Source organism: Phalacrocorax aristotelis, chromosome 4 (assembly GCF_949628215.1).
Source record: "Phalacrocorax aristotelis chromosome 4, bGulAri2.1, whole genome shotgun sequence".
Lineage (NCBI taxonomy): Eukaryota > Metazoa > Chordata > Aves > Suliformes > Phalacrocoracidae > Phalacrocorax > Phalacrocorax aristotelis.
Genome location: NC_134279.1, coordinates 31077319 through 31105018, shown reverse-complemented (window position 1 = coordinate 31105018; position 27700 = coordinate 31077319). Strand labels below are relative to the sequence as shown.

At 41.7% G+C, this 27700-nt stretch overlaps 1 protein-coding gene across 9 annotated transcripts in view; it reads left to right on the top strand.

Annotated features, from left to right (window-relative positions):
- Positions 1-11845: 11845 nt before the first annotated feature.
- Positions 11846-27700, top strand: part of BMPR1B (bone morphogenetic protein receptor type 1B) — a 254881-nt gene continuing 239026 nt past the window's right edge. For 3 of the 9 annotated variants that reach the window (XM_075090804.1, XM_075090805.1, XM_075090798.1), the window contains exon 1: positions 11922-12019. The gene's annotated coding sequence lies outside the window, so the exon portion shown is untranslated. The other 6 variants (XM_075090806.1, XM_075090802.1, XM_075090807.1 and 3 more) reach the window with 4 other exon arrangements.

Here is a 27700-nt window from a genome sequence, read left to right as displayed (position 1 = left end):
CCGTTATTATGAACAGTAATGTTTCATGGTGAGGTGGGCTTTATATCTGTGCTAACTGGAAATATGCAACAATCTTTTGCTTAGCCAACTGATTCTGAGGGTAATCTCATTGTTTTCTCACGATTTAACGAGGAATTAGAATCCTAACTAGTGGTAAAATGTATTCAGAAGTATTTGACCTTGACCAAATAACAGCTTTTATTTTAATTTTATTTTTCATTCCCTGCAAAGGAGATTCGATAAACCACAGAAACTGGCCATGAGTTTTGCACCTGCTCTAACTTACTGTTTGGCACTATTTGGAATTTGTCTTGTGTCTTTTGTGAGACACCCAAGTGTATTTATGCCAGTCTACCCAGCACAGTCTTTTCCCTTCACTGCTCTAGTATAAAGTGTCTGTTGATTTTTAATTCAGTGACTTTCAGAACACTTTAATAGAACAATCTTTTCTTCTTGAAAAGAAAATGAGAGGAAATCAGCAGTATCTTGTATTAACTTGTTTATACTCCAGTTATAGTAGGAGAAGCTGCATCTGGACTAAGTGTCCTCAGCTTTCCCCAGCCAGGGCAAATTAAGGGAGACAGCTTGTTCCTGGGACCTTGAGAGAGTCTCAGCTGTTGTTGTTTGCACTTATGGCATGTAGTTTTCAGGTGCAAAATAATAAATTGAGAAATGAGCTCCAGTCTTGCAGTATTCTTGTGGGCTTCCCACCTATTACCAGTCTGACTGCTCTCTGGCAGGGCCTGAGCATGCTAATCAGCCTTAATTGCCCAGATAAGCCTCACCTGGGACCCCCACCCACACAACCTACCCAGGTGACCAGAGCTCCATTCAAGGACAGGTCTGAACAATTGTTTTCTTTTGAGCACACCTTTCTCCAGCTGTATCTCCTGCTGCTCCTGCCTGGTCTGTTAGGCCTGGCTTACCCCTTGCTATGTTCAGGGGTATCAAAGGACCTGGCTCTGCCTGTTGTGGTTAGGTACTGTGGGGGGATGGAGTCCTGGTGGGTGAGGGCATGGCTGGTGCTGGCGTTGCCCTTGGCTCCCTCCTGCACTGAGCAGTCCCTTCTGCTGTTCCCTGACGCTATAGCCTCGTAGCCTAGCATCCTTCGTCATGGTGGGGCAAGGATGAGACAGAGCATAACTGAAGAGTAACTAAAAGCAATTTGTGCTCTAGAGAGGCTGTTTGCCCACCCGGTGAGCACTTGTGTGCATGTGGCCTAGCCTACGGGCCCTTCATCTCGGCTTTCTATGGGTAACGTGGATGACTTTACACTATTGAGTCTGTAAAAAAGTTGTGTTTGTCTCACATTGGTGTATGGTATGTGAAAACTTTAAAAGATAATTCTGAAGTGTACTCCCTTCGCTTCCGTTTGCTTTTCTCAGTATTCATTAATTTGGGGTGGAAGAGGAGGGGGGGAAGGGCTAGCTTGGGAACTTGCCACCTCCAGCCTTTGTCACAGAGTGAGAGAGTGAATAGGCTTTTGACTGTGCTGAGATCAGCTGAGCAGGTAAATGCTGATTAATATGGCTTCTTTGTCAGAAATATGGTGGCAGAATAATTTAAGTTAGAAAAGACCTTTAAGATCATCAAGTCCAACCACTAACCTAGCACTGCCAAGTCCACCGCTAAACCATGTCCTTAAGCACCACATCTACATGTCTTTTAAATACCTTCAGGGATGGTGACTCAACAACATCCCTGGACAGCCTGGCCCAATGGTTGACAACCCTTTTGGTGAAGAAATTTTTCCTAATATCCAATCTAAACCTCCCCTGGGACAACTTGAGGCTGTTCCCTCTCATCCTGTTGTTTGCTACTTGGGAGAAAAGGCTGACACTGTCCTTGCTACAACCTCCTTTCTGGTGGCTGTAGAGAGTGATAAGGTCTCCCCTGTACCTCCTTTCCTCCAGGATGAACAACCCCAGTTTCCTCAGCTGCTCCTAATAAGGCTTGTGCTGATAATGAGTTAGCACAAACTAGCTAGACCTCAAAATTTCTGAATATGTGAATTGGGAAGTTGGGATACAAATCTGGAATGGGACTTGACTGAGTACTCCTGTCTTTTTGGTCAAACTGAACTTTGATCCCTGTTTCAATATACCCCAAAGACAGTGTTTTGCATTCTAGACATAGAGCCTTTGTATGCTGCTTCCCCGAGTAAAAATGAAGTTAACATCACTAGAGCATTCCCCCCGTGCAATCTTCTGTGCAATTCTTGCATCTTTGCTTACTGCTCAATGCACCTTTAAAATCCTAAATGGCTGGGGATCTTTCTGTGTTCAGACAAGTAGAGACTGTTAGACATGTATTGTTGGCTTGTTTCTTGCTTGGTGGTTTTATTTTTATTTCCTTGCCACACAGTGGGCTTGGGTTTTTTTATGTAGGCTTTTTACTTCATGTTTTATTTCACCTGGAATCTAAAGGCCTTTTATTCATATTTGCTCTTTGCCTTTGGTGTATGGAAAAAGCTTAAGACATACTTGGCTCTAATAGTTGTAAGAATTTGAACACTGGTAAGGAATAGAAATATTTGAAACCAACCCCATGCGGGTGTATTTAAGGGTTTCAGTTACTAATAGCCATGGATTGCAAAAAATTCTCAATCTCTGTGTTTTGCTACTAGATCTTAAAAGAATAGAATCTACAGTAGTTTACGTGCTAGCTAGGTGACATTGGGTCTTAAGCAGGAGAGAAAGCTGAGGCTTGCTTCCAAAGGATTCTTTGGAAGTGACTTTGAAACACAGCTTAAAGAGTAATTGCTTTTCCATCATAAAATTTTTAAAGGAGAGCGATTTTCCAGGTGTTTGATAAACACTTGGTTAAATAATATGTCTAAAGTCAAACGCTCAATGAAAACCTGTGTTTGGAACATAACAATTGCAAAGAGAGGAAAAAACCCAGCTACTCCAGCGGCATAGCACCTCACCCAGAAAGAATGTAAGGGGCCGTAATCAGAGAGTTATAGGGGTCCAGCATTTATCCTTTGCTGACCGAATCCAGAGGGCAGCTGAGAAGCAACAGCAAACACTTTAAATTTTATGGCTGAGATGATAATGGATTAAGTTTTGTGAACAGTGTTAAAGAAAAAAAAAAGTTACAAATTGCAAAATGCTTGTAGCTTTCCCCAGTCTGGAGAGAGAGAAAAAAGCCAAAGGCAAATACACTTTGGATAAATATGGCCATATTTTTAAATGCTTTTCTGTAGTACCTCTACCTTTAAGCAGCATCTCAAAGGAGCAGTAGTGATCCTATGTCATGACAGTTAATTTCAAATAATGGTTTGGCTTTTCTCTCCCTTGTTCTAAAAAATAAAATTAATCCATATTATATGCGTGCTATCTCTGGATTTGCAACCACATGTATTTGCATTCTCTAAAACTTGGAGGAGTTAACACTGAACAAATAGATCTGTGAAAAAAAGGTGTGGATTTTTTGTGTAAAAGAAAATGGGGTACTGTGGTTGCAGGGTAGGAGAAAAATTTTTTTTCTCCAGTGTGCCTTCCTGAATTTTACTTTTGTCCCACAAGTATATCCATTTTCAGCAGCAAAATGAAAGTCTGTAGGAGTCAGGGGAGACCACTACTAAGTCAGCAGGGCAATTGATTTTTGTTTTCTGTATTTGCACCCACTGAGCTTTACCTCTTGTGATCAGTGCTTTCTGTGCTCAGTATAAATGTGTCCACTGAGGCACAGTCGTGCCAGCCATTTTGCACTGCTTCCCTTCCACTTGAATCCCCCAAACAGGGTTTCAGTGGGGCTCAGACACTGCCCTCAACCTCCCACCAGCTACCGAAACTGTACCACAACCACTCCAGCATGACAGCTTATGGGCCAAAAAAGGCTGAGCAGGAAGGGATTCGTAGCTGTATTTCTGTATTATAAAACATTCCCCAGAACTGGCAGGTACTGATGCTTTATAGGATAATTGCTTTTTCACCTTGGGAATTGGAAGTAAAATATAGAGATCTCATATATTTTATCTTAGTGATGGACGGTGATAAAAGGGATGGTTCCTCATGTGCTGCTGCTTTTTATTGTTATTATAATAACAGTAATAGGAAAAGGTTTAAAGGGGATTTCTGTAATTCTAATGCAGGAATGGCTGTATTTCACTAGCAGCAGTTCCTTCTCTGTATTATGCTCGATGAATGCAGGACACCACTTAAATGCTTGCTTGTGCGTGTTTCTTGGTGCTGATAACCAAGCCTTCACCAACTTTTCATCTGCTTAAATGACAGAGTAAACATCAGATTGAGGCAATGCCACCATGTTGTTAGCAGGGGAAGAGAGAAACATGTTCCCCTGCTATGTCTTGTTTTGCCCAAAACCCATGGGGAAGATCCTAGACCATCATTTACTGCACAAGAGTATATGGTCATTCAGGGCCTGGAGAAAGCTGCTCAAGGTGAAGTAGGTCGGTCTGAATGAAGGATAGCGGAAGATGAAGGCAGCCAGACCTAAGAGCATGCAAGGAAATAATCTGTTGCTGGAAGATAGTTGTTAGAGTGGCAGCTCCTCCCCTCTTGCATTGCTCTGCTTCCTGAGCAGCATCATGATATGCAATGATACAATTAGCTGTGTCCTCCCAAACACAGTTTTAGAGATGCCTGTGCCCTGCTGATCCACTGGAAAACAGATTGCTGCAAGCTTTTATTAACAGGGATTGCCAGCGTTTCTGTGCAGCAAGCATATGCCAATCTGCAACTTTTATCGGCTAAGTTGTGTTTGGGGCTCTGGGGGAGTTTTACTCTTGACATCTTGGCAATGTGAGAAGACCAATTTCAGTTTCATCATATTCTTATTATGAAATAAGAGCCATCTATTATAAGTGGCTTTATAGCTAAGCACTACACTGGGAATTTTAAAAAAATCCCACTTTATTTTCCACAAGGCAAGCGTCTTGCTTTTTTTTTTTTTGGCCTGGGTCTCAGAGCACAGCAGGAAAATAACTGTAATCCAGTTTCCATATAGTGTCTTCTTGATTTTACAGAGTTTGGATAATTTCACTGGTCCTGCTCCCGATTCTTATCTACACCAACAACTATAACACGGCTTGTTGTATCCAATTGCTTTACGGTCCTGGGTTTGAAGAAATTGCCTAGCGTGGCTTTTGGTAAATGCAAGCTATTTCAGCCTCCCCATATACGTCTGTCAGTAAAACCCCCTGAACCCCAGCAACATCCTAACAATATGGCTGGGACGTGTGGTCCCATCTCCAGTAACCTTTATATAGGACATAATTCCATGGTATCTCTGTATCTGAGCTGCAGTATGTTCTGTGAGAGTGCTTGGGGGGATAAAAGACGCTAGTGGGAAGCTCAGGGATCTCTCTTGTGAGAAGTCGGGGGTAGGATAGGGAAACTTTCCCTCGCTCCTCTTGAAATCCTTCTGTTGCTGTGTATGGAGTAGCTGGATTGACTGAGCCGGGGAAGGAAAGACAGTCTCTCCAACCTCCGGTTGAGGGCTTCAGTCAGAGAGCAAAGGGTTCTTCCTCAGATGATGTTTGTTTGTTTGTTTCTCTTGCGTAATCGGATATTGGAAATTACATGTAAGTGGTGATTATTTTTTTTTTGTTTGCTTCTTTAATAGTATTTTCCTCTGGGTTGTTTGGTTACCATTTTTTATTTCTGAAAATTGGTTTTAAAGTTTTCTCTTTCCTCCTAATAGTATTATGAAGATTTAAGTTCTTTTATTATGATATTTCTCTTTATTTTAGAAGAGGAACTGTAACAGCAGGATTTGGCCCAAATGACTAGCTTTCCAAAGCTTCGGCACACAGCTAATCCCATGACCAGCATCTGTAGGGGGGAATATACAATGATGAATGTTTTTAATCTGAGTAGTGTGGAAGCATGGCAGAGTTTTGGGGGAGAGATGTAGTGGGTGACTCCTGGGTACATAAGCTGTTTAAAATGTTTTCTGGCCAAGAAATTTCTATTTTTTTATAATGATCTTAAGACAAAGAACCTTTCTTATTTTCTGGACATTGTATCCATTGGGTTGCACCTGATGCAGTGCTCTGTCATTAACTCATCAAAAGGCTGACTCCTTGGAGCCTCATAAGGAGAAAGCCAGGATACTAAACGTCTGGAAATCATCTCTGCATTGCAAAAAGAGACAAGCAGGCCAATGGATTATGTGACATGGCAGATCTTGAAAGCATAGCGCATCAAGGAAGGAAGGAGTGCCATAAATGCAAGGGTATTTGGCTGTTATTTTTAGAGTTGTTTGACTGACAGATCACCACGCAACAGTGATGTGCAGGGGGAGATCTAGTGAAATAGTGCTGGAGATGGTTATATAGTCTGATGTAACTCCAGTGTGATGACAATTCCCTGGCTCTTAGTGGTGTTTTATCCCTGACATGCAATGTTCTACATGTCAGCTTTCTTTTGTTTTCCATGGCTTGTTTCTCTTTGCTTTCCACACCATAAAACACTGAGCAAATGAAAAGGATCCTTTCATGAGATAATGAATGCCTTTTGTGTTTTTACATATTCCACTTTGGATATAGAAGAAATGTACTATACGGTTGGGCCTGTGGCTGGCAAAATGGTGGGTACCCACAAATAAAAGGACAGCTAATTTATAACAAAGTAAGACCCCGCTCCCTTCCCCTGGGAGAGTATAACAGCCTCTCAGCATGGGACTTCTTTGTGGTGGGTGGGCCACTGGTGTAGAAACCAGCCCTTTTCCTACTCCCATTTTCCAGATCAAGCCTAACACGCTTAGAAAAGGCAAAACATGTCGCAGTAAAGAAATGTACCTTTTCCTATGCTGCTGGCTTTGTCAGCGCTTCCACCAGATTTTCCTCTCCAGGTGGTAGTTGTACAGCTCCCTGGATAAAAGTAAAATAGCTTAAACAGTTTTGTTCCAAGAACTTCCTATTCCTGCTTCAGGATCAAGTCCCATCCACATTTTGATGTCTTGAGCAATACATAGATCTTTTGCTGTCATTCTGCAAAAGGTTAAATTTTGTTGCCTGTAAGATCACAGCTGCATTCAGGGAGAACTGCTGGTGTTATTCCTTTTAAACTGGTCAGTTTATGCTCTCCAGAAAGCCCATCCCTTTTCAAGGGTTTAAATCCAAGAGGAAATTCCACTAATATCAAATAACATTACAGCATAGGAAGAATAAGGGTATTTCTATATATATATCCTATATAGAAATAACAATCAGTAAATATAAAAGTCATACTTATTATGTGAGTCCTAAATTAAGGAGTGGCAAGAGGAAAAAAATGCATAAAGGATACACCATATTAGTGAAATGAAATTAATATTAAAAAGAATGATGACAGACTTGCTTTTAATTAAAATAACACCTGTTGGATTAAGTTTCAAAGAAGTGATCAAAGAAAATACTGTAGCACGAAACAAGGCACACAGTAAGTGTTTAGTAGATCAAAACATTTTAAAATGTTTCAGAGAAGTAGGAGATGCAAAAGGGAAAAAAAATCAGGGATTATGTTGGGATTATACTGAAACTTGACTAAAGGACCAGCACTCCTGAACAAATAATATTACACTAAACTAATTAGAGTTCAGAATATGAAATGGTTAAAGTTTGCTATCTCAGCTGTTTCTTTAAACTGGAAAAGGGATTAATCCATATTGTAAAAATAGTTAGTGGTTCAGAGGGCAGAAGCTATAAAATACTGCTGAAGGTTGGAAAAACCATAACAAAATCCATGAAAAAGCGGAGCCTGAAGTTCCAGCCTATGAAGCCCTTCGGCAAGAGAAGAGCTGTTTGTTCAAGTCCATTCTCTGGACTCGGGTACACTGCTGCTATCAGCAAGGTGGTATGTGTACGTGGGTGCTTTGGGGTGTACCCTAAAACCAGGATATTTTGTCCGCAGTTTAATGCTGAGCAGTTTAACTGATGTTAAAAACTTCACAGGCAACAGATTTATTTTTAATCAGAGGGCATTCTTCCCCACTGCTGTTGCCCTAGAGACAGCATTTTGTTTTTAAATTCTTTTAAATTTCCTCTAAAGACTTCTGCACTGTATACTTTCTTATTTAGTAAAGTTGTCTAGCATTCAGTTCTGATGGCTTTCAAGCCCCATTTAAATCAATAAGGATTGCAAATGCCAGAAATTCATAAGGAGAGGATGCCGGCACATTGAAACTTGTGGAGGACGTTATGGCTGACTGCTGGCTCCTCTTGCTGGTGAAAGATGCTGAGGCAGCCAGCCAGCTGCTCTCCCCAGAAGGGAGTTAGTCCCTGGATCTCAGTTTGGGAACGGCTGTCTTAAATAATTTTGATCAAATATAGTGCCTTTTATGTTCTTTCCAATTCTCCGTCCCTCTTGCAATTACCATTTCACATGGGAAGCATGTACCCTTTCTTCTTGTTCCTCTCCTTTATTGAGATGGGCTGTGTCAGTGTGTTACTCCCATTGTAATACATGCTCAAACACATATATGTACACATGCCTCCTATGGCAGAGCGAGGTAACAAGCAGTACATTTAGTCCTAAGCTTCTAGATTTTGCACAGCAAACACAAGACTGTTCTGCATATAAATAAGTATAACTGGTGTCTGCGGATATCGTTGGGATCGACTCTTGGCCATTAAAATACCTTTTACTTGTTTGGGTTTTTTATAAGCACGCTACAAGAGACATCAAGTAGGTGATCAGTATACCCGATAAACACAAGCATTTTGACAAAGCGTGTGTGGCAATTACCTCTTTCCTAAGTTATTTTCTAGCTGTCTGATGGAGCTTTTTGATATTCTGTTTATCACAGTTTAAGGGCTGACGAAAATCACAGCACTGTACTGCAGACACTATACTCCAGCAAACAGACAGCAGAGAACCATCAGCTATAATCCATGAGTAAACAAAGACAAATGAAGTTTGGTATTGAGTTTTGAAGATGAGATGTAATCGTGTTATAGAACTGTAAGAAAGCCCTGAAACATTGTATCATTCTGCCTGTACAGTAAAGAACAACCGCTATTTAATCTGGTGTGATAATACCATTTCTTGCTGTATTACTGAAACCTGCAACTTTGGTACGGTAGGAAAATCATAATGTCTGATCAACAGTTAGGAAAATGGGAATAAATTGGTTGCATGTGTGTGTTTTTTCCTTTGTGATATATGTAGGGCCACCGAATGACAAACAGACTTGAAGTTGTTTACCGAGGAAAAGCAATGCGCTGCATAAGGTGCAGAGCCACAGAGCTCTTCACGAGGCAGAAAGAGAATACTACTGTTTTGGGTAGAGAGGGTGAGCATTTGCTTCTGGAATAGAAAGGATTATGTTGTGTGATCTCTTCACCTTTTGTCTATGCTTAGAAAAGACAATATTTGTTTTTCTACCAGGAGGTTTATTTGCATGTGTTTAGGGGGGATTCTCCTCCACTGACAACACGGCGTATCTCAAGGAATTGCAGAGGAGTAGTGCAGCGCTCAACACTGAGGTCAGGAAGGTGAGAGCATGCCGAAAACTTTGCCAGGAGGCTCAAACACTTTTGTGGTTTCATGTGTTTACCTTAGCAGTGATAGAAGATTTAGACAATCACCCAACAACCTCAAAGCATGTCCTGTTTGGAAATACTACACCTCCTCTTTGGTGTCATCACCGGGAGCTCAATATTTGAGCATTTTCATTCAAGTGTTATAACCAGTTCTGATATAATTGGGAGTTAAAGAATGGCAGCTGAAGTGATCCATCTAGAAAAGATTAGCTGGAGGTTGTGGAGAGAAGGGGAAACTGTCATGCTTTCATTAGAGCTCAGCCCAGGACTGCATAGTTTCTGTGGCTGTGATTCATCGCAACTCAGAAGGGCATGCATTTTTCAAGATTTACTGTACGTTTTCAAGGAAATGGGTAAACAACTCCTTTTGGGCTGCATGCTGGCATTGGAGCACTGTAGCACAAATCCTTGGTTCTCACACACTCAATAGATATTTAATTATTTTTGAGCTTCAAAGGAGACCGCGCTTTTCAATCTGTTTGGCAATGTGAAGCAAAGGTGTTCATAACACCTATTTTCTCATTGCCAACTGTTTCACTTTACGGCACTTTTAAATATTGTTACACCTTCCTTTTGTTCCCTTTCTATTTATTTTTATATCTTCTCTTCCCTTTCATCCTTCTCTTTATTACTTCCTGAGGGTGGGGTTTTTTTTCCTCTTTGAGTACTGTTTTCTAGGTTCCTCTTGCCAGTACAGCTGTTTTCTAGAAGAGCCAGTACTTCTATTTGCCTCAGACTTCTCTTGTTTGTCTGTAGGAGGCAAACAGAAGAGGGAAACCAATTAAAAAATGAAGTATCTCCTGAGAAGGAAACCTTAGGCTCACAATAGACAATATACCTGTGTTATAAAGAGCTGTGGCTAGGACACAGGACAAAAACAGTGCAGAGCAGAAAGTGTGGAAGGACAACTTGCATACACCGATTTCACAGAATAGCAGTCCACAAATCTTGCTGGAACAAGCTTTCTCCTAATTTTTTCAGCATTTCCAAATTTGCTTCAACTAGTAATAAGTCTTTCTCCACTTTTCTCCCACAGAGGCATGTGTAAAGTAAAAAAAAAACAACCAACCAACCAAAAAAAAACAAAAAAAACCCCATGCCTACAGTGGCGGAGACAGGGTATAGCTTTGGGCCTAAGAACAGGGAGAGATGCAGTGGAAGAAGCTCTCCTTGGAAGCTAGTTCGCTCTCCTCTGTGTAGCTGCCCCAAAATATTGATGCAGTCTTCTGCAAATTAAATGTTCTTAGTCAAAGGGGGATAGACTAGCTTTTGTGTATGTGACTGTAATATTAACGTATCAACCTCCTCAGAAAGTGAGGAAGAGCGTTGCCTCCTCTTGAGTGTGAGAAACTGAAAATTAAATGAAGTTAGGGTAATTTGTTTCTTCACCACCAGGGAGTGTGGCTCAGCAGATTTGCCATCTGAAGCAGCTGGTGCTGAGGACCTGGTGCTCAGGCCAATGCTTTCGAACCGGCTGCAGCCTCGCCTTGTGCACGCGATGGCTGGTTGGTTCCAAAGGGCGTTAGGTGCACTCTTGGGATGCATCTTCTAGCTTACTGATTGTAGTCTGTGCGCTGAAGCTGTTCCACAACTGCTTCAAAGCGCACTCCTGATGCACACTAAAATGTTAATGTAGTCATACCTCAAGTATTCCCATTTTAACCCACCTTTTTCTTAGTAGTCGCAAATTTAACGTGTGTTATAACAGACTAAATTGTGGTCACAGATGTCGCGTATGATAACACGAACCGCTGATCAGGTTTTTTTTTTAATCGATTATGGAAAAGAGGGAAGCAGTCATAAAATAATACGGAGATCGGAAACCCTGGGCTGAATTTCCTATTGTGCCTGTAAATCAGCATGGGACAGGGCCGGACCGCTTGTGAGAGGACGCGCAAGTTACAGCAGGAGTATCTGTGCTGGGGCCGTGGTGCAGCCTACACTCTGCAATAAATTATTGCTGACGCTATAAACGCTATCAGTGATTCATTTTTCAGTGGGCCGTTCCCACGCTGTCCATTTTAACTCAGTTGTTAATTTAATCCCGGCAGTAAATTGCCTCGCTTCTCCCAAAACTACCCTCCCCCCCCTCCCCGCAGCAAGGGCGCGGGGACCCGGCCGGCTGCGTGGGAGGACGCGGCCGGTCACTTCGCTGGTGATTAAAGGCCGTGGGTAGCCGGCCCGTTAAACCCCGTCCCTAGGGCTCGGCAGGCCCCGGTGGCTGACCGAGGGTCCCCTCAGGTGGTGGCGGGGGCCGGGGAGGGCGGCAGCTCCACGCCGGCAGCCCGCGGGGGGGCGGGAGGAGGAGGAGGAGGCGGTGGCTAACCCTCCGCTGCCTGGCCGGGTGTGTGATCACTAGTGGGAGCTGGAGAGGGCGAGAGGAGGAGGAGGGGGGGGGAAGACCCCAAACCCAACTCCAGAGGTTGTGAGGCCGGTGGGAAGGGGGTGCGTGGGGGCGGCAGGCGCGGGGCGAGCGCGGCGGCGGTGGTCCCGGGAGCGGGCGGAGCCCGGCAGCCTCCGCAGCCGGTAAGGGGGCTGGGGCTGGGGCCGGGACCGGGGCCGGGGCCGGCCGGCGAGCGGGGCGGCGGCGGCGGCCGGGGGTCGGGCACCTGCGCGGCTGGAGCTGCGGGGGGCGCCGGAGCAGCCCTGGGGCGGAGGGGGTGGGGGGGTCGCCGTGCCTGACCGGCGGCCTGCGAGCGCCCCGCACCGCGGGGGTGGCCCCGGCAGCCTCGGGTGGCCCCGGCGGCGCGCCCGCCGAAGCCAGGGGAGCGCCCCGAAGGCTCCCCGGCGCCTTCCAGCCCAAACCTGGGGCGCCGCTTACCCCGGCTGGGGCGCTCGGCGAGCCCCGCAGCGGGCTGCCGTCCCGTCCCGTCCCGTCCCGTCCCGTCCCACGCGCGGCATCGAGCCTTTGCTTTAGGCTGTTCCTAACTTATGGCAGCGCAAGAAGCTGCGGCGGAGTGCGTTACTTGCTGCAGCTGGGAGGCTCGTCGGAGGGTGCCGGACCTTCTCTCTTCGGTCGCACGCTGACTGATTGGTACGATACTATCTCGTTACTTGCAGAAACTTGCGATTAATCTTCAGTGCTCCCAAAATGCGCTTTTAAATCAAAATGCTACTTTGTCGAGGTACGTCTTGTTTTGTAACTGAAGGTGATGGAGGGCTGTGTGAATCTTTGGGAAGCTGTGACCCGTCGCACGGCGGTACGGTACTGCTGACTGAAGGGCTTTGTCGCTTGTGATGGACTGGAGTGAACTCTGATTTACCAGTCATATCGTAGCACTCGGAGTTTTCCGTGACACTGTTCAGAAACATAGTCTTTGGCTACTTGATTTAAGAACGTGCTGACTATGAATTACAGAAAACGTTACTGTTTAGGAGGGTCTTGTGGATAAAATCAGAGTTCTGTCTAGTGTCCTGGGTCTGACAGTGCAAAAAGCGGTGCCTGGGGGGGGTCGGGAGGGTGTGGTGAAAATAAGGCAGGCGTATAAGGATAATTCCCCAGAAGGCACTCTCAGCATGCAATTATTTGCAGCTTGGATGCTTCCTGAGGGAGAGCTGGTGTCTTTATAGCCGTCACTGATTATTCCCTTCCATTAACTGGTCTGATTACCCCTTGACCCTGTGTAAACTTTTAGCATCTGCAGCGTGCTGTGGCAAGGAATTCCGTAGCTTTAACTTTATGCTGTCAAAGAGCACACCCTTTTATTTTGAACCTTCGTTTGATAGCACCTATGTCTTGCATAGAGATAGTGCAGAATTGGTCCCTATTCCTTTCTCTCCCATTTATGCTTTTATAAATTTCCAGTGTTCCCTCTGTTATCTCCTTTTCAAGCTGGAAAGCTCTCTTCTGCTTCATTTAAAGTTTACATTAAGGGAAACGAGTACAGCCATCGTTATTTTCTGAGAATGGATCATTCTGAATGACAGACATGTTAAAGTTAGGATGTTAAAAGCTACAGTCTCTGGGAATAACTCATGGAGGCAGCGTACAGTAATTTGACAGAGTGGCTACCATGCGGTTGCCTACAGAGGACAAAATCACTCTGTCCAACAAATAGCAAGAAGCTTACAGCACCACCTACTCCTGCGTTCTTTTCCTGGCAAAGGCTGCGTACCCCGGGAGTGAATTTTTTTTCAGAGCTTTTTAAATGTAACTGAAAAACCAAAGCAGCATTTTACTCCTGGAGTAATATGATGAGTTCATAATCTACTTATAAGTAGATTCATGTGTTGAAATTTTGCATTGTTATGAAACAGTTTTGCAGTTATTTCAAAATAAGAAATCCATCACAGTAAATACAACCTAAGGGCCTTGACTGTCTTCCCACAACCTACTACCCTGCTTGGCTTCAGCTGAGCTGCTTTTGATTGACACTTGTGCAATCAGGAAAAAACCTCGGGCCTTTGGAGCAGTTGTAGCAATACCTATCTGTAGTGGTGTGTGTGCATCCCTGAGCTGGCAGTCTTTCCTGTGGGTCAGTATACTGAATGCTCTGGCTGTAAGGTAGCACTTAAGTATGTGCTTAATTTTAAGGATACGAGCAGGTCTATTTTAATTGGTGTACTTGTGTAATTAAAGGGATGCTTGTGCTGGGGTCTTTGCTGCAGTGAGGCCAGAGTACTCTGTGCTTTGCAGAATGAAGCCCTCAGGTCTTGAAACTCTCTTTTAAAGAGCTGTGGTTGGTAATGATGTAAACTGACAGATTCATAAAGGCTGTTCCCAGAGTCTCGTCTTTCTTGCTTGTTTCTGTCATTCTTCTCTGTGTATTGTTTCCTAGAAAACAAGAGCTTCGATATGTAAGACATAATATCTGTTGCCAGGTGCAAGGAAATAATGAGAGGAAGTCTGATGCTCAGGTGGGAAATGATGTGTTACTACTCCCAAGAGATAAGATTAACCTTTTTATTTTTTTTAAAAAAAAACATGAATGTTCATGAGCTGCTCTGTTTCTTAACCACTGATCTCTTGCGGTTGACTACAAAGCACTTACCTAGACAGTAAATCCTGTAGGGAAGGGACTGCCTTGCTTTGTCTTATGAACGCAACACCTGATGTAGTGTGCTGGGGGGAGCGAAGGGGTGCCTCTGGGTCCAGCCTAAATGCTGCTGCTAATAACAGCCATTGCAAAGTAGTTTGTAGCCTTCAGATAGAGCATGGGATAAACCAGAAGAGTCTCTCCAGACTTACGACGGGTATTTTCTACTGACTGTAGGGCGGTTGTAAGGGTAGAATAGCATATAAATCAACATGGTTGTCTTGGTTGTCACTACTCTACTTAAGAAGTTGGTGAGGATTTATAAATGTATCAGTATTTGACTTGTACATGCCAACATGATCTAGATCATTATGCTGAAAATACTGAAAATGCTGAACAGAAACTAGTTAGATCTATTGGTGGTACCCTGTAAAACAAACTATAAATTATATCTTACGGGCATATTACCATTCAGATTTTTGTTCCTTTTCAGAAGATAGAGAGTTCCTGTTTTTAAATCGTCTCAAACAAACTGCAAATGTTGCCGCTGATAGGCAAAATTTGGAGGAAGCTGAGCAGAAAACACTGCAGTTTGGTCTAAAGTTTGCATGTGCCAGACTGGTTTCTACAGTAGTGGTGTTTTAGACTGGGCCTGCATCTGATGAGCACTTTCCTCTTGCTGTTTGTATCTGTTTGAGGTAGCAAAAATGTAACAAAAATTGTATGATAAGGTTTTCCAAAAGTCTACAAATTGTAACATTCTGATGATATCTATGAGTTGTATCATGCTTTACATCAACAACCTTGTTGTTCTGAGTGTGTGAAAGGAAAGATTTATCTATCGCAGCTTCCATAAGGGCTGGACTTTGTTTTGAAAGAAGGAAAAGATTTGAGGTAACTAAAATACTTTATAAAGTAGTGTTTGATTACATTAAACCAGGTTTTTCATGCATTATATTACTGAGTTTGCTTTTCTCTGCTTAAAATGTCAACGCCTCATCAAGCTGTAAAAAAAAATCCTATGTGATCAATTATTCTTTGTGATCAATTATTCTTCATGATCAGTTCACGCCGTGCTGTGTGCGCACACCCGGGTGCGCGTGCTTACACAGGCAGCACACATACAGACGTGCCTGTATCTGTGCGCCTCCATTATACAGGCAGTACGTTTTAATGGCTCTCATATGCAGAATATGTTGCGGAATTTTGATAAGAAGCAAAACCCAGAGGGACCTCTTTTCTTAGGCATTGCATCCCAAGGCTGGAGTCCCCGCTCTGGAGCAGTATGTCCCTGCTCCAGCCTATCTCTTCACAGGGTCACTAACGGGGACTGTATTCTGAGCCCAACTGCCTGCTTTTCTGCCACTTGTCAGAGTGAATATCTCTTAGGCCTCCAAACCTATGTCAAATTTGGTTATAATTGGCCAATAGGCTCAAAACTTATTAGAGAGGGTCTGGCAGACGTGTTTATCTGCAGATAAGCAAGTCTAAACATTTCCTTGGGAAAGTAGGCTGATGGAGTTATTTTCTGTTTGAGTCTGGATGTAAAGCAAGTCCTCATCTAGTGGTGCAATGGCCAGCTGGGAGGGCGTTTTCTTGGAAGTCTTGATTACAATTTTGAGCCCTATATAACTGGTACTGGGAGTCACCTGTGGTGGCTTGCAGGACTGCATATACAGCTCCACAGGGTCTGCACAGTTTGAGGAAATGGACACAAACCACTGCCTATAATGAAGAGCCTGGGGTAGCGATGTGGGGTGTGGGGAGAGCGTCGGTGGGCGTAGGTTCCCCCTTTATGTTTTCCAGAAAGTTCTTCCAGCAGCAAGAGACTGTAGTATGCGGGGACCTGCATGTTCATTCGTCTTGGGAGTTTCTTCCCCTGAAACTGATTGTATTACACGTTGGAAATTAATCCAGTAATAAAGGCAAAATACCTTGCTACAGACCTCTACGCTTTAACATTATTAAGCCAAAGACTGTAATTTCACAGATCAGGATGAATCAAGGCACATATTTAAAATGTTCATTCTTTAAAACTACTGCTATTTTCTAATACAAACATAACTGTTGCTGTTCGTCTGAAACAAAAGCAAATATTGTTTGGTGTCCAGAAAAGCTTCACGTGTAAAGCCTAAAATATAAAAATGGGTTGTATATAAGAAATACTTATAAAGCACCCACTTAAAAGTTTTTAGAAGGTTAAGTTATTCAAGACTTCTTCCCTGAAGCTACAAACGTATTTGCTCATGCATAACTTCACTGAGGAATACTTATGTGAATAAAATTATGCACTTGCAGGTTTGTAGAATCAAGACTGTAATTAGCTCTAGGTTAATTCCACCTGCCCCCCCTTCCTAATTAAAAACACACAGGCCAATTAAGGATCAAATGAGCCTTTACCTTTGTGATTATCTTCTTTGGCAGAAATAGCTGTTCTGATAAAAATTTGACTATAATCTGACCTGCTGTCCAACTTGCTTTCCTGTATCCTTACTAATTTTGGCCAAGGAAAAATAGCTGTATTTAAAACAGACTATGAAAAGGTGAAATGCTGAAGCACATATTTTGGGCACACATTTTTTTTTTTTGAGGGGGGAACAACAACAACAGCAACAACGCATAGTGTGTGAAATAATAGATTCTTTGCCTTGGATTGATGATGTTTATATGAACAGGGCTTGGCTAGTTTGTTTTTCTCTCTTAAGTACACAAATACAGCTTTATTTGTAACCAGATAGTTAAACACAGTTTTCTTCCTGTGCCTGCCAATTTCTTTCTTCCTTCTTAGAGGTGATGATTAAATGACATCCACAAGTGTGCATATAGAATAGAATACAGTGCAGAGAGTATAGGTATACTTCAGGCTAAGTCTTTGCTACTCAGTTTTGCTTCAGAGCCTGTTGATTGTAGGCTTCGTATGTATGTGAGAAGACTTGGACAAGGCAAACAAATTCTTGCTTCTGTGCCAGATGTATTGCGAAGTCAGGACAGTGCAGTGGAGATAAGGTTAATTAGCTGTTTGCATTTGCTACTGAAGTTGGATGAAGGGTTTTTTCCCTAACAGGGAATTTCTCTTCAGGCATAACTATCCAGTAAAGTTTGTTAAAATGAATATAGCAAGACTTTTGTAGCCTGCAGAAATACAATTAAGGGTGTGCAAGCATCGTAGACTTCTTTTATTCATATGCAAGTCTTGTAGGGTCTTGTCCTACCATGGAATCGAAGCAGAGAAACCCTTGCTGCTGAGCGGGGTCCTGTTGCTTCAAGGAGATACCATAGGATCGGTCCTTAAAGTCTCTGTATCTCTGTTTTCTGTCCAGGGGGTGCAGACACAGGTACCCCTTGTAAAGTGTTTTGAGGCTCTGGTTCAAGAATGAGGCCGAGTCCAAGCTGCTGCCGTTGATGGACAGAACCAGACTTCAGTTACTGAAAGACTGCTTTGCACTTTCATCTTTAAAAATATTAACATGTGTTGTATTTTTCCGTTATTCACAAGCATTCCTAGGCAGGCGTTCAGGGCCACTACGTACAGCACCTTGCGGTTATTACGAATGTGAAACTTTGAATCTGTGTTGTGTTTAGGGTTTAAAACACTAGTGTAATTTCTGTTTGGGAGATGGTAAGAAGTGCTTTGACTTAAGATCGCTGGTGTGATTTCTGTGTTCAAACTACAGTCCGCCTAACTCAGTGGTTTTCATGGGACACCCATCACTGTCACATGAAGTGAGCTTCTTATGGCAGAAAATATTCTTCCCACAGATATTAATCTCCTTTTTCAAGTTTGCCTTGGCACAGATATAATTGGGTTGCTATAGCTGAAGAGAAAAACCGTTTTTCTCTAGAACTTTCACATTAATTGGAAATGGTAAACCCTGGAGGTTCATCTAGGGGTTAACTCTGTTTACACAGGGCATGTAAGTTATGCTTGCTAGTGGTACATGAGCAGCAGTGGCATCGCATGGGTGCATATTTGTATTTTATGGAAGGAACGGGATTATTTCTTCCTGACAGCCGTCGGAGCAGCAGGCAGATCCGTATTTGTGCGTTCGAAGAAGAGGATGAGTAGAGTTTTAACTTGAAGCTAATTAATTTTTCTCTAATAACCATGTATCACAACAGTGTAGGCTTGTCGGTTTCCCTTGAGCTTCTTCCTCAAGCAAGTCAAAACCGCAAAAACTCCCACCCAAAATAATTGTTTATGATGGGGATTACATGGCATTGTTGGGCTGTTCAGTGTAATAGGGATGCTGCTGATTGAGGATCTGTAGAAATCATTTACTCCAATTAAAAATGAAAGAAAATAAAGATAACCTTTTTAACTGTTTTACTCGAACCCGTTGACAGGGAGTAGTCAAGCTTCTCTGTAACTGAATTATTGAATTTTTGAGGACTGTTTCTTTTTGAGTGAAATTTGCTTTCCTGACAAGTTACTGATATGTGATCTGAATGACACATATGCTGTGTTTTGAACGTGTGGAATTTTCTTATGACTTGCTGCTTTTAAGGTTTCATGTAAGTTATTGGTTATTTGAGAATTAGTGCTATAAATAAAAAAAAAACCCAAACCAACCCCCCAAAACAAAGCAACACAAAAAATAGTTTCTAGTCCTCTTGGTTGTAAACTTTATTCTTATTTTGAGGCTTGTATCTTGAGTTGTTTGACTTTGTGTGTGTGTGCATAATACCATTGGATTTACTTAACTTGGACCCTAATTTGTGCGTAAATGTGTTGCTAGCTTTCTGCAAAAGAGTAGATTTCATACTTTGTGCAGAACTAAATTTTTCTGATTCACCTTGCCAGTTTAGGCAACGTGACTTGGAATGGTGTGAAGAAATGAGAGCCCGTCAAAAGGGTTTGATCTATTTTTATACTGCCCTTCTGCTCTCAAATGCTGCACATATATTTGAAATTATTAATCCCAATGTCATTTCTTAGTAGCATTTCAGCTGTTTCTACAAACCATTCTTGACATTTCTTTTCTCTTACTGCAAATTTAATAAAAACTAAAACTGTGTGACTCTACGTTTGTAAATGGATATATTATTACAGGTTTAATCATTGATGCTAAACCTTTTTAGAAGTCGGTGAGGTGTTTGCATACAGGCAGTTGTCGTCTTACATGTATTGAAATACTTTTTGAAATGTTTTTTTTTTTTATGCAAGTCATACTTAAATACTGGAGTTGGCTCATGGTGAAAAGTAAACTGTAAATAGTCTGGTTGACAAAAAGAAATGCTGTTATGGATAAATTGATGATTGAAGGCTGAGTTAAGCTTTTAGAAGTGCTTTGCCATAAAATTTAGGACCTAAATGGGCAGTTGACTTGGGAATTGTTGGAGCGTTTGAGGATCTGCTCTGCCTAGCTCTTCTTCTTATCTTTCTTGCTGGAAAATAGGGTCCTCTGCGCTCTCAGCAGGTGGTGGAAACGTGCCTGGTCTGCATCAGTGCAAAGGCACTTTCCTTGTTTTGTCTCTTCCCCAGCTGTGATGTGAGATAACCTCGCTTCTTGTCCCCAAGCAAAGTGAGGCAATCCTCATGTGAAGTGTGTCTTGGCTTAGATGGCTAGGGCAGAAATGAACAGTTGAAGATGCTATCTTTCTCAGAAAATAATTTCTTTTCCCTGTGACTCCAGAATAAGCAATAGTCCCAGATGGTCTTTGATAGATGTCAAAGGCTAGAAATGGAGAGGTTTGAAATTTTGTGTGTGTGTGTGTGTGTGCAACTAATATCCTAAAGAATACTTTTTTTTTTTTTTTAAATTGAAAATGGTGGTGGCGCCCATGAGGTACGGTGGAGAAGATCCAAACACAGTGATACCAACGGAGGTCCTGCAAAGTTACTGCCTTTGGTTTCTGTCTTGTGAATAATCTAATCTGATAGTTAACGGTGTAACATGCAGAGCTTAACAAGTTACCAGTAGGTGCGCTGGTGCTAGGTGCCCAGATCCCTGCTGGGCTGGAGTGAACAAATGCAGCTTCAGTACCCTGAACCAGTTCTGTGAGTTTGTGAAGGTACGGCTGAAGGAGAATGCTGTCAGCATAACCCTGGGGAGAGAAAGCACGGGAAGGTTTGCAGAGGAAGGTCAGGACTTTTACCGCTTCTGCTTCTTACACTGGCTGAGGACAGAAGGGACAGGTTACTTCAGGCAGCAGCTGTCTGTATGTTCTATTAATGGTTAGAGTTCATAGTGAACATTGGAAAGGATTATAATAAAATCCTTGAAGGATGTGCATAGCAATTCCTGTTTTCATTCTGGGCTCTGGTGTTGACCCTTCATTCAGCCTGCATGTTAAAGTGTAGATGTCACAGCTATAATGTAGACATCATGTAATGAACAGCATGGATCTTTTTTATCTGCATAGGTTATCTCACTTAAACCAGTATAGGCTGAAATAGTAAAATCATGCTTAAATTGGCATATCAGTCTAGTGAGGGGGAAGTCTGTCCTCTAAATGGCATTACTGACCCAGGGAGCAGTTGCAAACCCAGATAGTCCTTTCTGGTTGACCATTGGTTGACCATCACTGGTTTGTTGGTTGCTTGATTTCAAAGCCTGCATGCCAACTTCTTTGAGCAGTATCAGTATTCAGGACCTTTAAAAATGAAATAATTACCTTTCTTATTTTGCTTGTGTACTACAAGTTTAATTCAGATTTGTAAGGCCTTTGAACTATCTGTATTTTCAGAGGAGACATGTGCTAAATTACGGGTGATTTTTTTTGGTTTCTAAAAGATGTTAATCCAGTTACCTAGCCTCTCAAGATGCAAGAATTGACTAAGCAGTGGCTTTTCTTTTTGTGGGGACTGGAAATGATCACCGAATAGTTGCTAGCAGCCTTAAACTCTATCTTAAGCTGCTCGCAGTCTGTAAGCCATATCATCAAATAAGGAGAGGTGGTGGGGAATGAATAATAAATGAATGTCAAGAGTTGTGAGAAACTTTCTGCACACAACAACCTTTTCTGAATCTTCTTGTCCCTTCTGTATTTTCCCTAAAGTGTATAAGGTGAAACATCAGACCAGGGGCCGTATTCTTGAAAGGGCCTGTATCTGAGAGAGGGTAATTAGGGTGATTTTTATCCCACCATGAGGCACTGCCAAGCATATGGCATGGACAGATCTACGTGCTAATCTTTGCTGAATGAGGAAGGAAACCGTATGATGGTGGTGGCGGCAGTACTGTGTGGTTTTGGCGGGGGTGGGGTAGGGAAACAGCTCTGGGCCGCAGCACAAGGGATGCATGTGTGAAGTCATTAATCTCGGGGATTTGCTGCGTTTTTTTCCCCTACAGCCTTTCAGCCCACACACAGCTTTTGGCTATGGGCACGGTGTTTTCCAGCATATGGCCTATTGCACAGGAAGGCAAGGATGATGTTGGAGACTCTCTGAGTGCGTTGATGTAGTCAACCCTTTCGCACATATTCTTAAAAACTGTGAGCCAGTTTCAAAGGAACTGAGTACCTGACTGTAAACTTAGGATGTCATTGCCCTTACTTTTATTTTCTTTATTGTCCTCAGATATGGATGAAAGTATGGCTCTGACAGAATGTATGGCTGGACAAGGAGGATAATTAGTGCAGGTTTTGCCACCTTTCCCCTTCCCTTCTTTTTTTTTTTTTTTAAAGCAGGAAGACAGGTTAGCTATAGAAACAGAAGAGCTGCTAAATGTTTGTTCAGCTGCGAAACAAGGATCAGTTTATGCTCTTGAGAACCCTTTACATTTTGTTAATCTATCCAGGCCAAGATTTAGATTTGTAACCAGATAAATAGCTGGTTTTGCAGTTAGAAGTGGTACTACCGTTCTTTAGAAGACTGTTCCTTCTCTAGTTATGTGACTTCTGTAACGTCAGGCAAATATACCACAACTGACAAGATAAAGTAAAAGGTTTTTATTGCTATGAAAGTGTATAATTTGGAGGATGCAAGCATAGCTTTGTTTTGCTAAGGGCAGTTGTGTGCCACAATATCATCTGTTGCATGCGCTTTTAAAATAGAGATGTCCATATGTTAATACAATAATTTCTTTGTGATGTTTCCTCCACAAAACTCTTTAAGAGAAAATATATTTTCAAATGAGACTTTTTTTTTTTAATGTTCATGTATCTGGGTTAAATATTTTACTGTGGTTTGTTACTTTAGCACTCCAAGAGTGAAATTATATTCTCTAAATTAAAAGAAATAATAAAACCCAACTATAAGCCTCGCAAAATACCTTTTAAAATTATTTCATTTAAATATTATTAGACTATCTTGTAGAAGGTGTTGCAAATAATAACTCTTTAATTCACTAGTGAAAAATAAAATAAATGGGCTGTCTATTTAATTAGTGAAATAATTAATTGATGGAGGCTGTTCTGCTATTTCCCTAACAAATGGAAATGTGATTTCCATTTAAGTGACTTTACCTCCCCTTCTTCCTGCATTATTTCAGTTCTTTTCCAGTCACTAACCTCTTCTGTCACCCCCAGTTCCCCCTCTTTCCCCAGTATTCCTCCCTGAACAAAAGCATCCGGCTGCTGTTCTTGTTGCCATATAAGCCAGTGTCAAAATTTTCAGCTGCTTTCATTGTTCGCAGGATGTTCTTTTGTGTAATATGAAAACTTTTGTTCAGTATTAGCTTAGTGACAGTAATCATGGCATTCAACGATAATACTCCTCCGATCAGAAGATAAATGTTTGTTTATAGCAGTTGTTTTACATGTTCATTAATCAAGAAAGGTTCTTAACCCAGTGATAAATGTAACTTTAATTCTTGCATAAATGGACCATATACAAATAATACAATCCTGTTCATCAGTAGACCAATGATAGATATACTGTGAGGTGCATAAAAGAAACTAGGACTGTATATCAAACAACAGAATATTCTTTTTTCCACACACTCATGTTAAAATGATCTTGTACACTCTTGTTTTTTTGCAGGTTTGTGGCTTGCTTAGTTCTGTGCACTTGAGTCTATGCATGCATTGATGCTTACTGATATGGATTTCAGAAGTTCAAAGAAACCTTTTGGCATTAGTGCTGCATCTATCCATATTTACAGGGTGGTGGGTCTACTCTGCTTTATTCTCCAGAGCCCTGGATGTATCAGCATCTAGATCAAGGAGCTGACCAGGGTACGTGGCAGCTTATGAGAAAGGGGTCATTCCCCAAGACTAGTGCGCACAATGGTCTCGTTGGCAGTATGGTGTGATGATGCAACCAACTTGCATGTGTAACCTTGGTGGTGAAACCTCCGTTGGCATCAGTTGTCCTTGCTGGTCCTGACTTAATAGTTTATCATTGTGGGGAATGCCTCCAAATTCCTGCTGGACAGTTTCATGCAGTGCATGCTCATAAACAGTCTTTGAACAGTAGGAGTTAGATGGAGTCTTCTCTCTTTTGGCATTGTAGAACTAACAGTGGCATTCACGTGTCCCCATTGTTTGAGGCTAAAAAAATTATATGCAAAATAATACATTCTGAGAAGTGTAGAGAAGCCTCATTTATTTCTAGCAGTTGTCAGGTAGTTTGAAATGGAGGTGAATTCCTGTGGTACAGAGAACAGTTGTGTGGGCTACCTCAGTCGTTTTCCATTTTTAATCAAGATTTTGAGGTACCTGCACTTCCTTTTGATCTGCTTTTGAAAGTAATGCTTGGTCTGGCTCCTCAGTTGCATCTTTGAGCTCTTTTTACTGATATTTTTTCCAATAAATGCAGAGTCTGTGGCTACAAAATTTTGGTGATGGGCTGGCATTTGCAAAGCTGCTAAACTGTGCCCATGTAAACTTTCTTCGTTCTTTGAGCTGTAGCATTCCATCAGTAATGTTACTATAGTATATATAAACCTGGCGATGGTTTCCATGGGTGTTATTCTTGCCTTATCTTTAAAGTTGCAGTGTTTGTTTTTTGTAGGGGTTCATCTGATATTATAATTGCCCAGGAAATAGGGCCTCACACTAGTGAGAATACAAATCATGTTGAATTCTCTGCTTTGAGAGTTTCTCAGTAAACTCCTGTCTGCCTTGACTATTGATTTTGTGGTTTTGTTTTTTTTTTTCCAAACCCTTACTTTTTCTTCATGTCTGAAAATATTTAAAATTTCTTTTAAACATCTGGTCATAACATTTCTTTGATGAGGGTTTGCTCTCAAAATAGTACTTTGTGAAACTATTGTGTGCTTTCTGTAGGTGGCTGTTAACATCTGCTGCGGCCAGCAGACCAATTGACTGACTAACAAGATTGATATGTTTATTGCTTATTGAATATGTCCATTTTTTATTCTCAGATTTTTTTCAAATAAAGCTTGGTATTGTTGGGTCTTTTTGAAGACTAGATAACTGCAGATCTGTGTAAGTCAGCTTAACTTAAAGTTATTTTTTTGGCTTGCTTGATTTTTGTGGGCAGAGGCATCAGTGCTCAGGAGATCCCAAAAGGAATCCCAGTTCAGATGACTAGCTGACATGTGTTACAATCTGTTTGTCCTCTTTCTTGATGTATTTATGATCCTCCACAGGAAGCTGAGTGATTCAGTTTGAACTGAGAATTCATAGTCACAGGGTGTGAGTGGCAAGTTAGTAAATGCGTCATTTGGACATAGTAGACTAGCAACTATCCCATGGAGTTCAGCTGGTCTTTCAGATAAGTCTAGGGAATCATGCTGCATGTGGAATTCAAGTTTAGCATCTCTGTCCTTCCACACGTGTACGAACCCAAACATAATGCTTACTGTGTCAGTTGATGCGGGAAATTCAGAATGGGATTAGGTTTCTATAACCACCATAAAGTAACTGATGTACATTTCCAGTAGGTCCTTTGCTCATAGAAATAAAACAAGGAGCTGCACTAAACTGAACTTGGCAGACATCATCAGGAGACTGTTAATATGTGAAGTATCTCTTTGAAATAGTATACATGCATAAGATTTTGCAAAAAAAAAACAATCAAAATTGCTGTAACTGTATACATAAAAGCCACAGTAGTGAACACACAAAACATACTTCTCAGACAATTTCATGTCTGTGGCCAGCTTGAGAAAGGCTTATCCAAGTAATTCAGTTGAACCTATCTGGCAGGAATTTTGCCTTTTCCCATGTTATGATGGACTGCTCCCTAAAGCCTCATTAGCAGGCTGATAAGCATGGAGTAGAAGACATGATTGTGGAACTCATGATGCAGCCTGCATTCAGGATAACTGAACTTTGGTTTTCTCTCCTCTATGCTGAGTTTCATGGTAGTTCTGTCTTTGGGGTAATTCCTTCTGCTAGATTTAGTTTATGTGGGCTGTATGGCTCAACACTTACTGGAGGGAAGAACGGAAAAGGTGGTAAATTACAAAGATGAGGATTGTAAGCCATGTATTTTTAGGAAAGCAGGCTATATAATTGCTTATAAATTATCTAGAGGAAGCTGTACCAAACGGCTTTTAATCTTAACTATCAGATGTGTCTGTGCAAACGTGGGAATGACGCTTTGTCTCATCAGAACTTCATTTTGACTTTTGGAGTCCTTACAGCTAAGCTTTTGGGGTGTTGCCATCTTACTGTCACTCGGAGAAAGTGGACTTGAGGTTGACGGGCACTGGAAGAGACTGACAAATTGAGTCTTTTCACATTGGAAAATTTAACAGAACTAGCAGTTTAGCTGATCTTTGTCTAAACTTATTTATTCAGATTTAAAGCCTAGTCCTTAAACCTGACCCTGCAGCAATTGGTTAGAAGGTTGCCCTTGTGTTCAGCAGCAGGAGGAAGGGGTACTTGATGTGATGGAGTTGCAGACGTTATGCTCGTGAGTTACAAGGAAAGAATGGCAATAGATTATATGAAAGGTCTGAAATGAAAGCAACAGATGATTTTGTTCAATTCAAATTGACCCTGCCAAAAGAGGCAAATGACATCACAAACTGGAAGGTCATTGTTTCTTAACAGACTTATAAAATATGTTTTTGTCCAAAAAATACACTGAGAAACTCAAATGATGATGAATAAACCATTTTAAACTCATGAGAAACAAGCATCCTTAGCTATTGAGAATCCTTAAAAACTGCCGATAGGAAGGAGGTCTAACTTCATCTTAATGGATATAATAAAATTCTTCACTCTGCTACTGTCAGGTATGCGCATATGGTGTTTTCTCCAGTGTCCTATTCCACTTGACCAAAAAGTCAGAAAATACAAAAATTACGCAAGCTCACTTGGTTATTTTTACAGACCTTGAGAGGGTGCAGTGTCATTTGCCTTGTTTATTTTTCCTTAATCAGCTTTTCCCAGTTAGAGTTCTTCTATCATCAGCTGTGGAAATTAATCACCACAGAAGTAGTGGTGTAAAAAGTTGTTTTGTTTGGTTTTTTTTGGTTAAGATGTACGAATTACTGTAGCAATGCGTAAAGACTCGGTGTAGCTTCGCATTTTGAAACACAACAAAACTTTGAGTCTGAATAATTCTAGAGACCCTTCCTGTTTATGACCCAGAAATTCTTGGAGAGCATCCTCTTGCCTTCTAATGCTTTCCTGCAGGTGGAAAGGAGCCTTCATTTTATTATTTTGCAGATGCCTGCTTTTGTTTTTGGAAAATTAGCTCCCTCTTCTGCTTTTTCCTTCTGTGTCCTAGGTCCACTTCTGAGATAGAGGAGGAGACATCTGAACTCTTCCGCTCTAAAGAAGCATCACCTAGTGCTGGGGTGTGAGAAGCTCTCCCTCCTCCATCTTTGTCTGCTCTCACTGATAATACAAGAAGCAGTTGCGGGGGACAAGCTTGTGTTTTTAGAGAACACCAGTTGCCTTCAGACCCTTTTTCTGTTCCCTATAGCATTTACAGGTTTTGCATGCTCAAGTTATTTTTGTGAGGTGCTTTTGATTGCTTGAAGACATTGCTTTGACACTTTAATATCACCTTTTATTCAATCTCCCCTTATAAATCCACTTCTTCAGCCCTTAAGCAGCTTTTTGTTCTTACTCTCTGAATTCTGCCAAGATTTTTGTGCTTCGGTAGTGTGAGGGGCTAGGCTGGTGCTGCTCAGTAGTTGTAGGACTTTCTGACTGTGTTTCAGTATTTAACGGTGTAGGCTCTGTATAGATAGAGCTCCCCTAGGAGGATGTTTACCTCCTCTCCATGGAATTCAGATTGGCTGTATTGAAGTCTACTGACTTTTCTTTCCTTAGCTGCAAAACCCCAGCAATTTGTGGATTAGAGTTGGTAAAAGCATAATTTCCAATTTCCACTCATCAGCTTAAAAATAATTTTCATTTTACT